Source organism: Ylistrum balloti, unplaced genomic scaffold (genome assembly GCF_031769215.1).
Source record: "Ylistrum balloti isolate Yb309-2 unplaced genomic scaffold, AGI_CSIRO_Ybal_v1 Utg370120, whole genome shotgun sequence".
NCBI lineage: Eukaryota > Metazoa > Mollusca > Bivalvia > Pectinida > Pectinidae > Ylistrum > Ylistrum balloti.
Genome location: NW_026782137.1, coordinates 1,789,102 through 1,806,788, shown reverse-complemented (window position 1 = coordinate 1,806,788; position 17,687 = coordinate 1,789,102). Strand labels below are relative to the sequence as shown.

General features: G+C 34.5%; 1 protein-coding gene across 1 annotated transcript in view; it reads left to right on the top strand.

The window, feature by feature from the left end:
• Positions 1-17,687, top strand: part of LOC132550330 (QRFP-like peptide receptor) — an 89,386-nt gene that overhangs the window by 58,979 nt on the left and 12,720 nt on the right. The gene's annotated exons all lie outside the window — the stretch shown is intronic.

The following is a 17,687-nucleotide window of genomic DNA, read 5'->3' as shown; positions in this document are numbered from 1 at the left end:
ATTGTCGAATGAATAAAACTTTACTTAACTAATCGACTATATTTTACTTAATGAATGTAAAATCTCAAGATTGCCCAGACGTGAGATTATGCCATTTTAAGTCATTTTTAAGCTTGAAAATAGAAACACCTTGATGATCTTGATCATTTGAATGTGATTGAGAAGAACGAAGTATATTCTAAGAACTTAAAGTACAAAAAAGACTTTAAACCGATAAAAAAAACACAAGTTTATATAAGAAACGCTGAGAAGGAAAAAGAACTCTAAAAGTGGACGTGTTTGATACTCATGAGTTTGTCTAATGGTCAAATGGATGTCGTATGCCTTGTTTTCATTTGAGAACGTATTTTTGATTGACCAATATTTTTACATGACATGTGTGGTGGATGAGCAGAAGACGCTTAATCTTTCGGAACACATGGTCTTATTCTCCTGGTACCTTTTCAGGAGTCTCAGTGTCAATTTTTGCTTCGTTCATTGTTTGTTCTAGTTTTATTGAATTTGAGTTTGGATCATGATTATGATGATATGTTGATATATATATTTTTGCCTTTGCATCTCAATTTAATTATTCATGAAAGAACTTTCTTTCGTTTTATTGCTTTACTGATACGACCATGTCAATCCAATTTGAGTATGCTGCCATACCCAGCTTGGATCTAAGTAAAGACAAAGTTTGTTATGAACACAACATTTGTGAGTTTTACCCTTCCCTATACGTATTGTGAGATAATGAGAAAGGGACAGTTATCATAAGACTTCATTATTCGAAGTCGTAGCAATGGACGTTACCATCCTATTCCGATTAAATGAAGCGCGTTGAGCAAAATCCATACAAACCTATTGTTAAAATTACGTATCATTTCCTACTGCCATGAACGTCACTTCCGGTTTATCTAGGACAGATCATGACACACATAATAATTGGATTTGGATCAAACTCGGTAATAATGTCATAGCAACGGATATCTATTTTGACATGATTGTGCCACTCCAAACTCTGATCTAGTGATGTGTAAATGATTGAGGTCGCTCGAATATAGTGGGCGTTTCTGATAAGGAAACTAGGTTGTGATGGAGACAGCGAGAGGTTTATGTTGATTTATTGAAGACTTGCATGATCTGTAGCTTATATCTGTAATGACGTAGATTGTGTTTGTGATGACGTGATAATTTATGTCTCTCTGCAAAGACGTGTTTTTTTTCTTTAATGACGTAGCTCGCGTTTGTGATGACGTACTGCGGTACAGTTTGTCTGGAATGTTTGCATCTTTGATGACGTACTGCAGTAAATTTTGTCGGTCTGGAATGTTTTTGTTTGCATCTGTAACCACGTTGTTTATGTTCTTAGTTAATGACATTATAGCCGTTCGTATTGATGGAGCAGTATGTGTCTGTCAAATTATTGACTCACTTTTTTTTTTTTATTTTCCATCTTATTGAGCTGCAGTTTTGTTTAACACAGTGGTCCTTTCCACGTAGCCAATATCGCTATTAAATATGAAATTTTATTAACATGGCGAATTTATTCCATTTATCAACATTAATAATAATGCCTTCATAATATTTGTTTTTGTTTTTTTTCTTTTCTTTTTTTTCTTTTTAAAAACTGAATTCTCTTCTAGTTCAACCACATTTGATAAGCTACGAACAGTTTTCGAGATCATGCAATTTCCAGTTATGCTAACTGAATTATTTATTTGCTCTGAAGTCGTGGCTTTTGTGAAAAGATATTGAGCCTTGGGAAATCTACTTCACAACATATTGAAATTTCAATCGACTTCGAAAATCCACCATGTTACTATCTCCTGTTTGTGTTTTCGTTAAGATTCCTGGCGGATAGGCAATCGACATCGTCTCTCCGTCTAGATCGGTTTAGAATTCATTAATGTTCCTCGTTTTAAGTAATTAATGGTATTAAATGTCTGACCCTTAATTACGATGTCAACCTCCTGGCACTATATCTTTAATTATCTCTGATAATTAGTCTAAAGAGGGGTGACGTTTTTATCGTACCGGAGCACTTATTTCAGTTCTCCACTTTGATAGACCTTAAAAAGTGCATTCGGATTCACCATGTCTAAATATAGAACACTTACGTCCGGAAAGTGGTGTGTTTACCTTATTTGTCTCTGTCGATAGTAAAATTTAATCTGGAAAATGTATAAGAAAATTATAATTATAATTAAAAAAAGATCGATTCTCTGTACGGAATACTACTTAAAAGGTTGCCTTTTATAACCTTGAAGACGCGTTGAACATTGAGAATACTATTTACCATGTCTCCAATGCTCTCAAGTAGGCTTAGATAACGTATTGGGTTTGGACCAGTAATCGCTGCAATACACATGGGCAAGAATGATGAAATTAAATTCACTACTATAATTAGTTCATCAAAATGGGAATTGAAAAAAAAATACAATGATATCATGCTGTCAGTGCAACCCCTTAGATCATCGTCTTACTGTCTGTGCTGTCGACACTGAATACAGATGCAGAAAAACATAAGAACTTTTGATGCAATTGAATTTATGATTTTTCGGCGTCAGCGCACTTTTGTACCAGTGTGTGAGGATAGGATTTAAGTTACATCTGATGACGCTGAACAAGGTTCAGCTGTCTAAAAGTTGGTGCATGTGTGTACTGTGTGTCAAAATTGCATTTAAAGGCGGTGACGCTCCTATGTTTTAGTGAACACGTTACAACTGTGATGTTTAGTGAAAAATAAATCATGATGCATATCCAAGATATTTTTTCTGATAATTAGCATTCTAATATAACTCATTGAAATTATCTAACCGAATTCGTCGATATAGAAAATTCATTTTCCCATTTAATTGTTAATAACATATATGGCTTGAATCAGGCGGTTACACGCCGTAACTCTTTTACAGAATAATTAGATTTATCTGTAAGATAATTATAAAATCTATTTCAATACATGTAGCCCATGTATGTGTTGAATGTGGACAGCGTTACAAAGGGAGAAGAACATGTAAGATGTGGTAGTATCGAGGGATGCGATAGAATAGTCAGCATAACATGTAAGACGTGATATCGAGAGAGGATAATTACACATCCTGTATGTAACACATGTATCAGGTGATATCGAGGGAGGATGATATCACATCCTGTATGTAACACATGTATGAGGTGATATCGAGGGCTGATGATATCACAGCCTGTATGTAAGACATGTATGAGGTGATATCGAGGGAGGATGATATCACAGCCTGTATGTAAGACATGTATGAGGTGATATCGAGGGAGGATGATATCACAGCCTGTATGTAAGACATGTATGAGGTGATATCGAGGGAGGATGATATCACAGCCTGTATGTAACACATGTATGAGGTGATATCGAGGGAGGATGATATCACAGCCTGTATGTAACACATGTATGAGGTGATATCGAGGGAGGATGATATCACAGCCTGTATGTAAGACATGTATGAGATGATATCGAGCACAGGCTTATGTTTTTAGTCATTGCTGTACAAACAAGTGATCTTGCTTCGGTTTGAAAAGTTTTGTCAAAATACATTTACATAACATACATACAGTGTACTTTATGATAGTCTCTAAATACACTTCAGCTTTGATCTGTCTTGTTATGGCATTCATGGCTGTACTAAATGACAGAGTTTTGCATGAGAATGTGTTGTTCGACAATTCGTAAAATGATCTCTATGCCCACAATACTGACGTCATACAGTTGATAGTAACAGGCTTGGTGAGATCTATTATGCCTTATGTTACATACCTTTCTGGTAAGTGTTTATAGCGTCATTGTCGTGTTGATATAAATTTTACATGGTATACCGACTTCAGGAAAGTTAATAATAGTTAATAAATGTCGTATACAGTGAGAACGATTTGTTTTTTAGACCATTCTTATGGTTTTAGAAAAAATGGGGACAATGATAATACACGGAACTTCAAATTTTCCCATGAAATGTTCCATGGATGCAGATAGCGATAATGAGTGTAACCCCTGGAGTATCGAGGATGGTTCCAGAGGTACAGAGAGTGATCGTGAGTGTAACCCCTGGAGTATCGAGGATGGAACATGGTGTTCAAATTGTATCTGTCATCGATAGAAAATCTTTAAAATGTCAAGGAATGCTGGTTGTTAGACCCTTTGTTCTGTAATTTGTCCTCTCCGAACTGGCTAGGCAGAGCATTTGACTTTCTGGATTGATTGATTTATCCGACCGATAAACTTTACTCGAAAAAGATAAAATTTGCATTGATCTCCCTGCAAATGACAAAAAAATCAAACAAACAACACGCGGATTTTTTTCTTCAAATTTTGCAAACAAACATGAAGTGTGCCTTTAGAACCCTTAGGTGTCGAAAACTTTTCAGTTGCTGACAAAGATTACAAAACAAATTCGCTAGTCTTACTTGGTAAAACCCATTAAACATACATCGGTATTATTGGGGGTGGGTGGGGGCTTGACTAATCATCCTCACTAATGAAACTGAAATGCGAAAATATTTCTGGATAAGATGTGATCAATTTGAGACGTGCATCAACCTTGGTATTTACAGGTATATACGTAAATAGTGTTTGCGTTCAATTTTCTTGTCGGAAATTGCACCCTATATACATGTCGAAGACCTCCAAAGAGTGCCTTTTTATCAAGAAGTATTGCATTCATGGGTTATAAAAGACTACAATTAGATTATTTTGTTGGCGAGAAATAGCAGAATTCGCAAATTTACGAGGTTTTAAAAGAAAATTTGAGAATGGAAATTGATAATATTGAGAGGTTCTGAGGTCTCATTTTCAAGGTTTCAGCAATCTTCTGAAATAGGAGATAACATAATTTAGTACGTCGTTGTGAACGATAAATCTTCCTCTCCCACGCTCATGTCTCCGATCCAATTCCAACTTGATGACACTGGATTTGGTTACAAGCATTCGATTTTACGATTCTCATAAATATTTCGTAAACAAACAACATATTGTTTTCATATTGATGTTGGTATCAATATAGAAATTGAAAGCAATGGTCTTTAAACAGGAAAAAGTAAATGAAAGGGTTCCTTTTCTTAAAAAAGAAAATAGCAGCCAAACTCTGTGTATATAAATGATTAAGTTGTGGTCTGCAAGTGCTTGTCAAGGTTGTGCTGATGTGTCATATCACATATATACACACACATATATATACATAATAATATTTTTTTACTGATAGATTGAAAAAAGCAAGAGAAATAATGAATATACTGAGTATCATATTTCAAAACATGTTGATATAACCTACAGCATCTTCAGGCTTCAACTTCGTGTAAGAAATAAATCTTGTAAAATTATGACAAAGTATAGGTATTATGTATTTTTTATTGACAGAAATCTTGAAATATGTTAATAAGTATACAAATCTGCAAAAGAAAACAAAACAGGGAACTTATAACATTATGTAAAAAAAATTATTGTAGTTTGCATTTAATTTATGAATGTCAACTAAAATACTATTTTATGTCAATTATTGAAAGCGGGATGTTTGAATTGTTAGAAAGATAAAGATTTAGAATCGCGGGCTCAGCCATTCCTACATTAATTATCCTTTTGTATAGTGTCAGAAGTAAATCTTCAACAGAACCTGTTCTTGATACCGTGTATGACTTTAGAAGGGAGCAGGTCGCAGATAATTGAAGGCGTGGGCGCCCTTATTGAGACATGCGCCCTAAAAATGTTATAAACGGTATTCGGAATTCAGATATGTTCATCAAAATTATCCTCAATACACGTATATCAAACAGCATCAAAATTATCCTCAGTACACGTATATCAAACAGCATCAAAATTATCCTCAGTACACGTATATCAAACAGCATCAAAATTATCCTCAGTACACGTATATCAAACAGCATCAAAATTATCCTCAATACACGTATATCAAACAGCATCAAAATTATCCTCAATACACGTATATCAAACAGCATCAAAATTATCTATCAATACACGTATATCAAACAGCATCAAAATTATCATCAATACACGTATATCAAACAGCATCAAAATTATCCTCAATACACGTATATCAAACAGCATCAAAATTATCCTCAATACACGTATATCAAACAGCATCAAAATTATCCTCAATACACGTATATCAAACAGCATCAAAATTATCCTCAATACACGTATATCAAACAGCATCAAAATTATCCTCAATACACGTATATCAAACAGCATCAAAATTATCCTCAATACACGTATATCAAACAGCATCAAAATTATCCTCAGTACACGTATATCAAACAGCATCAAAATTATCCTCAATACACGTATATCAAACAGCATCAAAATTATCCTCACGTATACACGTATATCAAACAGCATCAAAATTATCCTCAATACACGTATATCAAACAGCATCAAAATTATCCTCAGTACACGTATATCAAACAGCATCAAAATTATCCTCAATACACGTATATCAAACAGCATCAAAATTATCCTCAGTACACGTATATCAAACAGCATCAAAATTATCCTCAATACACGTATATCAAACAGCATAAAATTATCAAACAGCATCAAAATTATCTTACAAACACGTATATCAAACAGCATCAAAATTATCTCAATACACGTATATCAAACAGCATCAAAATTATCTTCAATACTTCAATACACGTATATCAAACAGCATCAAAATTATCCTCAATACACGTATATCAAACAGCATCAAAATTATCCTCAATACACGTATATCAAACAGCATCAAAATTATCCTCAATACACGTATATCAAACAGCATCAAAATTATCCTCAATACACGTATATCAAACAGCATCAAAATTATCCTCAATACACGTATATCAAACAGCATCAAAATTATCAAAATTATCCTCAATACACGTATATCAAACAGCATCAAAATTATCCTCAATACACGTATATCAAACAGCATCAAAATTATCACACGTATATCAAACAGCATCAAAATTATCCTCAATACACGTATATCAAACAGCATCAAAATTATCCTCAATACACGTATATCAAACAGCATCAAAATTATCCTCAATACACGTATATCAAACAGCATCAAAATTATCCTCAATACACGTATATCAAACAGCATCAAAATTATCTTCAATACACGTATAACAAACAGCATCAAAATTATCCTCAATACACGTATATCAAACAGCATCAAAATTATCCTCAGTACACGTATATCAAACAGCATCAAAATTATCCTCAATACACGTATATCAAACAGCATCAAAATTATCCTCAATACACGTATATCAAACAGCATCAAAATTATCCTCAATACACGTATATCAAACAGCATCAAAATTATCCTCAATACACGTATATCAAACAGCATCAAAATTATCCTCAATACACGTATATCAAACAGCATCAAAATTATCCTCAATACACGTATATCAAACAGCATCAAAATTATCCTCAACAAACAGCATCATTATCAAAATCAAAATTATCCTCATCCTCAATACACGTATATCATGGGCATAAAATTATCCTCAGTACACGTATATCAAACAGCATCAAAATTATCCTCAATACACGTATATCAAACAGCATCAAAATTATCCTCAATACACGTATATCAAACAGCATCAAAATTATCCTCAATACACGTATATCAAACAGCATCAAAATTATCGTCAGTACACGTATATCAAACAGCATCAAAATTATCCTCAACGTATATCAAACAGCATCAAAATTATCCTCAATACACGTATATCAAACAGTCAAAATTATCCTCAATACACGTATATCAAAAATTATCAGCATCAAAATTATCCTCAGTACACGTATATCAAACAGCATCAAAATTATCCTCAATACACGTATATCAAACAGCATCAAAATTATACACGTATATCAAACAGCATCAATACACGTATATCAAACAGCATCAAAATTATCCTCAAACAGCATACACGTATATCAAACAGCATCAAAATTATCCTCAACACGTATATCAAACATATCAAACAGCATCAAAATATCACGTATATCAAACAGCAGCATCAAAATTATCAAACAGCATCAAAATTATACACGTATATCAAACAGCATCAAAATTATCCTCAATACACGTATATCAAACAGCATCAAAATTATCTTCAATACACGTATATCAAACAGCATCAAAATTATCCTCAATACACGTATATCAAACAGCATCAAAATTATCCTCAATATATCAAACAGCATCAAAATTATCTTCAATACACGTATATCGAACAGCATCAAAATTATCCTCAATACATGTATATCAAACAGCATCAAAATTATCCTCAATACACGTATATCAAACAGCATCAAAATTATCCTCAATACACGTGTATCAAACAGCATCAAAATTATCCTCAATACACGTATATCAAACAGCATCAAAATTATCTTCACGTATATCAAACAGTAAAATTATCAAACATATCAAACAGCATCAAAATTATCCTCAATACACGTATATCAAACAGCATCAAAATTATCTTCAATACACGTATATCAAACAGCATCAAAATTATCCTCAATACACGTATATCAAACAGCATCAAAATTATCTTCAGTACACGTATATCAAACAGCATCAAAATTATCCTCAATACACGTATATCAAACAGCATCAAAATTATCCTCAATACACGTATATCAAACAGCATCAAAATTATCCTCAATACACGTATATCAAACAGCATCAAAATTATCCTCAGTACACGTATATCAAACAGCATCAAAATTATCTTCAATACACGTATATCAAACAGCATCAAAATTATCCTCAGTACACGTATATCAAACAGCATCAAAATTATCCTCAATACACGTATATCAAACAGCATCAAAATTATCCTCAGTACACGTATATCAAACAGCATCAAAATTATCCTCAATACACGTATATCAAACAGCATCAAAATTATCCTCAGTACACGTATATCAAACAGCATCAAAATTATCCTCAATACACGTATATCAAACAGCATCAAAATTATCCTCAGTACACGTATATCAAACAGCATCAAAATTATCCTCAATACACGTATATCAAACAGGTAAAACAGCATCAAAATTATCCTCAGTACACGTATATCAAACAGCATCAAAAATATCTTCAATACACGTATATCAAACAGCATCAAAATTATCCTCAGTACACGTATATCAAACAGCATCAAAATTATCTTCAATACACGTATATCAAACAGCATCAAAATTATCTTCAATACACGTATATCAAACAGCATCAAAATTATCCTCAGTACACGTATATCAAACAGCATCAAAATTATCTTCAATACACGTATATCAAACAGCATCAAAATTATCCTCAATACACGTATATCAAACAGCATCAAAATTATCTTCAATACACGTATATCAAACAGCATCAAAATTATCCTCAATACACGTATATCAAACAGCATCAAAATTATCCTCAATACACGTATATCAAACAGCATCAAAATTATCCTCAATACACGTATATCAAACAGCATCAAAATTATCTTCAATACACGTATATCAAACAGCATCAAAATTATCTTCAATACACGTATATCAAACAGCATCAAAATTATCTTCAATACACGTATATCAAACAGCATCAAAATTATCCTCAATACACGTATATCAAACAGCATCAAAATTATCTTCAATACACGTATATCAAACAGCATCAAAATTATCTTCAATACACGTATATCAAACAGCATCAAAATTATCCTCAATACACGTATATCAAACAGCATCAAAATTATCTTCAATACACGTATATCAAACAGCATCAAAATTATCCTCAATACACGTATATAAAAACGCATCAAAATTATCCTCAGTACACGTATATCAAAACGCAAATTTCATGTGATATATAAATGCAGAATAAGAAACTTCGTTTATGTTACTCAAACTTTATCAGAAAAATAAATAGATAAACAAAACGTCGTGGGTATTCGAATTTATGGATAAATAGTTATAAAGAAATACATCAGTATTAATACCTAATCAGTTTCTTTTATAATCTATGAATGTGTTGTTACACGATTTCGAGGAAAAGAAGTACTCACGAAAGAAAAATAAAAACCCTGAGAATTAACGATTTTACAGAAAACGCATACTAAAATAGATACCGTCTGTCTCTGTAGAGGAACGTTGAAGCAGTAACAATTTGTTTAGCATCTTTAAAGTAAACACATATCTCTAGAATTTGGGCAAATGTTTCCGTGACAACAAAGCGTCTAAGGAATTATTCAATTTTCCTCGAAATTGCGATACTTTTGAAGGAAATAAAATGGTCAATAAAGATAAAAAGAAGAAAAAACGGTATTTTATAAACGTTATTCTACAATAACACGTGATATTTGGAAATTAGTAAATATTAGTTTGATTATAAACAACTTTTACGCTTCTCATAAATAACGAATGCACGATAGATTCTCGCCTCTCATCACTGCTTTTCGTCAATGAATGACGCAATATAGCTATACCATGGTAATAACGTTGGAATAAATTAGGTTATTTTTTAACGTTTTTGACACGTATTTATATCACGAAAATGGTATAAAGTTAGTATTTTAAGATTTTAGATGAAACGAACCAAACCTTTATCTAAAGATTAAATAGTCAACCTCATTTTAGCTATCAAAGAAGTACAATCGTATGAGGAAATCCTGATTATGCCAAGATGGTAAATGTATTCCAGTTTAGTTCTTTGTCTTGAGATAAAATTGAACTAGTTAGATATCATAGCTTGATAATGAAATGCACCTTACTCACAAATTATTCGTTTATATCCAATTAATATTTTCAGGTTCCGTAATCTGTGTCAAGATGGTTTTTTCGAATTTTATCTTATTTATTGCTGGAGCAGGGAAACAGCGGTACACAGCTTAATGTGGGGTCTCGCCCACCTCATATACTCCCCAGCAAGAAAGAGGCTGGGTGGGAATGGGGATGCTTTCTAATTGTTATAAAAAGGGAGGCGGTTCGAAAGCACTCGAATAAGACCTACTGTACTTTACCCAATATGTCACATATTAAATACCACATGTATGTGCGCATGCCCGAATGTGAGTATTAACACTTTGTTATTATATTTTGTGATGTAAATTTGATTTCAGAATACCATATTTCAACAAATCAATAAAGCTATCAAGCGGAAACAATTTGAATGTCGTCTGTCCATGTTCAAGTGTTGAAATGTACATATCAAAAACCAATTAATGTGTAGATCCCTGTGCTCATTATTTTTCTGTCGTTCCCGTAAACGATATTAAGCTTTGTGAATCAATAAGACTCCGATGTTGTAGATACTCGACAAACTAATTCCAATCCTCTAGGGACGTTGATTTCTCTCTTATGCCCAGCCATGATTAAGTCATTTGATCTCTTAATTCACGTTGTGGAGGCGGGGTGGGGGAAGATAATGGCGTAATAAGGAACCGGATCCTCTACGTTCCTACATTTGAAATATTAACACCACAACGCGATAAAAACGCATTAATCTCACTTGGTGTTCAAGTTGAAACTTACCCGCGGTATTTTCTAACATTTTAAACATTTAGGAATGAATAATGAAGTTATCTGTCAATATAAATAGTTTAACCTGTCTATAAAGGCCACTCAAGGAAGCAGAGAAAAGTTGCCTGTACGGACAGATGACCTTTATTTAGAGGTTCAGTTATTATCAGTTGTATTATTATTTTTTTTATATTTGTTTTATTTTTCATAGCATTTTAAACATACAGATAAACAACCTTGAACACCTCACACACCATAGCACTTGTACACCTCACACACCATAGCACTTGTACACCTCACACACCATAGCACTTGTACACCTCACACACCATAGCACTTGTACACCTCACACACCATAGCACTTGTACACCTCATACACCATAGCACTTGTACACCTCATACACCATAGCACTTGTACACCTTACACACCATAGCACTTGTACACCTCACACACCATAGCACTTGTACACCTCACACACCATAACACTTGTACACCTCACACACCATAGCACTTGTACACCTCATACACCATAGCACTTGTACACCTCATACACCATAGCACTTGTACACCTCATACACCATAGCACTTGTACACCTCATACACCATAGCACTTGTACACCTCACACACCATAGCACTTGTACACCTCACACACCATAGCACTTGTACACCTCACACACCATAGCACTTGTACACCTCACACACCATAGCACTTGTACACCTCACACACCATAGCACTTGTACACCTCATACACCATAGCACTTGTACACCATACACCATAGCACTTGTACACCTCACACACCATAGCACTTGTACACCTCACACACCATAGCACTTGTACACCTCACACACCATAGCACTTGTACACCTCACACACCATAGCACTTGTACACCTCACACACCATAGCACTTGTACACCTCACACACCATAGCACTTGTACACCTCACACACCATAGCACTTGTACACCTCATACACCATAGCACTTGTACACCTCACACACCATAGCACTTGTACACCTCACACACCATAGCACTTGTACACCTCACACACCATAGCACTTGTACACCTCACACACCATAGCACTTGTACACCTCACACACCATAGCACTTGTACACCTCACACACCATAGCACTTGTACACCTCACACACCATAGCACTTGTACACCTCACACACCATAGCACTTGTACACCTCATACATCTGATCATTGTACAGTATGAGTTGTGATATATTGTGATCAAAAACAAACGAGTCTTTACAGACAGTTATTAAACTTCCACAGGTGGATTTGGAGGAATGTGTATCTAATTCTGTCGACTGACAAGAAAGCGAATTTATATTCGAAATCTTTAAACTCTATGTCGATTACATGTATTTAGTAAACGGTTTCCCGTCGTGCCTCTTGTTTCACTTGGCGACGGAAATGGGAGAGTGTGCTACCCCCCCCCCCCCCCCCCCCCCCCCCCCCCCCCCCCCCCATTGAATTCTAATTCAAAGTATTGGTTCTGGCACAGTTGTCTACCCTTTCTAGGCCGTTCACCTCCGTACCAGTTTACCGTTTAAAAGCAGCAACCGTCCAACCATACTAACACATGTCTTCCCGATAACACCCGTCAGAGGACCGATTTAATAGATATTTTATTGTTGAAAATTTCTTGTGAAAGGATTGGGTACAAACTCTGCCAACTTACTCAGTTCTCCCTTATGATCTTATCTATTCCAAATTTCGATAGTGAACGAGAAAGAGAAAACAGACTTACTCAGACAGGAGACAATAGATAGGTCGTCTTAAGCAATTTGCATTTCTTAGATTGTATCCAGAAAATAGCCAATATCTTATGGCACGATGTAGTGGATCAGTGAGAAAAGATGATGCACTTTCTGTCTTTATTGTACAAAAAAGGGATAATTTACGATATTGGCGTGTTTGTTTCAGTGTTTCCCAGCCGGGTTCTTTTAATAGTAAATCAGACCTTAAAGATATTGATTACCACGTGACTATTCATGGCGCCTACAATTGGATTTGTTTTTCAAAATTGGATGAAACATTAAGCCTTACGATTGTCCTATAACGTGTATCCTAATACTGTTCTTTTATAAATAAGTAATAAGGTCACATCAACTGTCAGCACAGCACAAGGAGCCGGTTGCCTTGGTTGCATTGTCTATAGTAGCAATAGGAAAGTTACGTTTAAAAAACAGGGAATTCTACACGGCTTTTTTTTTTACATAATTTGTTTCGAATGATTGAATAACATTTCTAGAGGTTAAAATTATAATTGAATTGGTTTGACAATATACCCATGTGATAAATCGGGTAAACCGACATAGAAGCTGTCATGCTGAGAATGATTACTGGTTTCACGGGGAAGTGCTTTTATCCTTTGAAACAGACTTTCCTGAAAATTATTTTTAAAATTTGAACGTACATCATTCAGGCGAAATTTTCTCACGGAGAAAATTAAATCTATAATAAAAAAAAATGGGAACTTTAATTCAAAATCAATTGAGAATGAGCTCAATCAATTAATTGTGTTTTATTTCTATGGTTTTCCCAGTCAAGTGTACTTTAAACAAAGACAGAGTGGAGTGGGGTGGTAATTATCTTATCAGGGTAGATAATCTCCTGAATGAGGGGAGATAATCGATTCAATCATGAAGGTATACAAGCCAGACTGTAGATCTAACAAATTTAATCAGTGTAGGTAATAGATAGATTTTCGGATCTATTCAGTTGAATCAATTGAGATTAACGGACATAATCTATCTCAGCTGGTGATGTAGTAAGTTTAATCGGGAAAGTAATATGACCACTTAAAGGAGATAACCACTTAAATCAAGGGAGCTAATTTATCGCATGAGGGGAAATAATATAATCAATTTCATGAAAGCAAATATGTAATTCGATCAATTGAGGTCATCAACACAATGAAAAAGAAGGGAGATAGTTTATTCGATCAAAGTAAAGTAGTTAGAGAAATATCTTCTTGTAGGTTGTCCTGTGGTGTACTCCCAAAGCTAATAAATAAACTTAAAAGTGCAAAACCGAGATAAATCATAACCCTCTGCTCTTGGGAGAAAATACATTTATTATCGCAAGATCTCTTCATTTTACAAATTAGAACTACGATTAAAAGTCCCCGTTAGTGTTAGTGTGTTTGGCTATGTAATTATTAGATGTAGAATAACTGTACTCTACTGTTAGGGAACACGATTTTAATGTTCTATATTGCCATAACGACAGGGTGAACAACGTTAAAATTGTGTGGTAATTTTCTAATGGTTACCGTACTTAACGATCTGTACTTGTGTTGGTCTGTGTAAACGTATAATAAATGCACTTCATATTCTGTAATGGCTTTTTCTGTTCCATGACACAAAAACTATCATTTTTGACTCTCCGACATGACAGATTCCGTTTTTCCATATGATAAAAGATATAATAATTAGTGGAAAACCATCTATTTGTAACTAGCCGTTATTCTTTGACAGACGTTGTAAATGTGTTTCGCATATGGCATTACATATTGTTAAGAATCCAAATCTTTTAACTGACGCAGAGAAGTATCTGTTTAGTAAACAGTAGATAGCTACATCGAATTCAAGAGTTCTTGAGACGTCAATAATTAATGGACTTGGGATTGTAAGGGGCTTTGTAAGATCAGAGATCTTATTTAACATATGACAAACATTTGAATCTCCAAAATCATCCTAGATTTCAACTCTGCTCCACTTTGTATGTGAAGCTATACCGAACACAGTTTCACTGTCTTTTCGGAGTTTTATTTAATGTCAGTCATTTCTATTGATAATTTTTTAATCGAAGTTCAAATCATTTGAATAATTGCCTCATCTAGAAACATTAAATGCAACCTTTGCGATATTTATGACGCCTACTAAATCCATATAATTGTTTCTCTGGTCTTCTAAATATTTCTGTCAGAGAATTTTATCCCATGATGCATCATTATCACGAGTTCGTGGTTTGGTTAAGTGGAAGCAATTAATCACAGTTAATTACCGAAGATGTGTTTTAGAGTTGTGGCCCTGTAACGTTTAATATCTCTCTTGGCTAATATGTCAGCGTTGATAATTAATTGATGATATAGTATTCCGAGGTGTTCCGAATGCCCGCGATGCATTATCTTTAACATAGAAATGACAGGCAGGACACGAGGTAATATACTTGGATGATTGGTCTTATTTTTAGAACATCACGGTTATTGGATTCTCATAAGAAATAATGACTTTCAGCTCACGTGCGGTAACGTTCCCGTATTACAACAGGAAGTGAAATACGATAACGAATACGCCAATGACGTGGCTAAACGGAAGTGTGAAAATAGAAGATATTTTAAAATCCCCTCGTGAATATCACATTGTCATATCACTATCTACATGTACCAGCTTACAAGTATAGCCTTTTTCTATGAAAATTTTCACATAATGTATATTGAATGATACACAGAATTATTTTTCAAATGACTTTTTGCGAACAAATTTCTTATGGGTTTAAGAGTGAGGTATCTAGAATGGACTAAGGATTTGCCGCATACTTATATGTGCCGTAGACAGGGTTGTCTGCCGTTGCTGCAGCATCCATCCGCTTAACTAGCTTAACTAGAGCAGCTAAGCGGGCGAAGAGTTGTACACAGACAGGAAATCTAGTACATTTTTGCGACTGTAAAATTAGCAAGGAACTTGTTTGTACTATTTTCAAATGCAAGCACTCCACTGAGAGAGATCTCAAAACAATTTGACCTTTCACTTGGTACAAAAGTTTCGAGGCGTTGTATTGCCAAAGGTTTCCCTTATTATGTAGCTCGTAGATCTTCTCGCGTGAGGATTGTCGCGATGCATCTGCATAGATAATACCGAAATAGAATCGTAAGTCTTGCATCATTTATGCGGCAAGTAAAAATTTCAATTTCCAAGGCTCGTAAAATCATATTGGTCTTTTATTATCTGTAAATACTTAAACACACATTACAACTTGAACCTCGAGATTACATCATTTCAACGTTGAAACTTTAATGATACCACCATCAATAACTTCCGATAAACTCTGCCCATCAGTCACGTGACGGCTGATAAAATGGCAATTGTAAAGGTTAATCTAATTTTCGGAGCGGAAAAACTTGCAGGCAACAAAACGGGCGGAAAGAAACAATTTGCTTTTCATAAAAATAGTATGATGATATTCGATATTCTTATTCATGTAATTCGTAAGATTTTCTATTTATTACTCATAGCGATATAGGCTTAGAGGTTCATTTTCTACGAAAGAAGTTAACCACATTACATGCAACTCTTGAAGCTGAAAGTTCTATGAAAATTAGATACTTTTTGACTGCATATGTATACGCATATATTCCTCGTTTTAGTCGTTGTTGAAAAGTATTCCTCGTGGTTAAACCAAAAAAGAACAAAATTTTACAACCGTTTCGAATTTCTGTGTGTGTTTGTGTTTTTCTTTAATGTTGTTATTGCTCTGCTCATGACGTCATCAGGGGGTCGTGGGGTCGAGTGGTTTCTCCACCACAAGACCGCGGGTACGAGGCAGTCGCCCGGTACTGGCCGTAGGTTGATGGCTTTTCTCCAGGAACTCCGGCTCCACCACCGAACATAACACGTCTTTAAATGGCACTGGCTATTAACAGAACGTAAAACATCAATTAATAAACCATTATGACATAAATGCCATTTTACGATTTTGTTTGTTTTTGTTTCAATATTAAGAACAAATCTAGTTATCAACTTTCAGTGTCGACCAACAAACCAAACATATTGTTTATGATTCGATACTTTAAATTCGTAATAATCGGAGCAGTGAATAACCTGTCCGACTCCTTAATTGGGTTAAAAAAATCGTGATCAAATCAACCTGACAGCGTTACAGACAGTGATCATATTTGCTATGTTTGTAGATTTCGACCGTTTGAGACATATAGAAAGACCATCAATTTCAGTACTTGTAAACATTGTACAATAAAGCTTTAGTGCTCATGAAATGAGGGGATGTTGGGAGTAGGGAATGGTGAAGGTCCGAATGTGGTTCTCCTGTAGCTGATATTACAAGCCGAACTATAAAACAGACAAGAAATTGTATTTCAGTTGCTCTTGAAAACATGCAACGGACCTTCCACATGGCATTC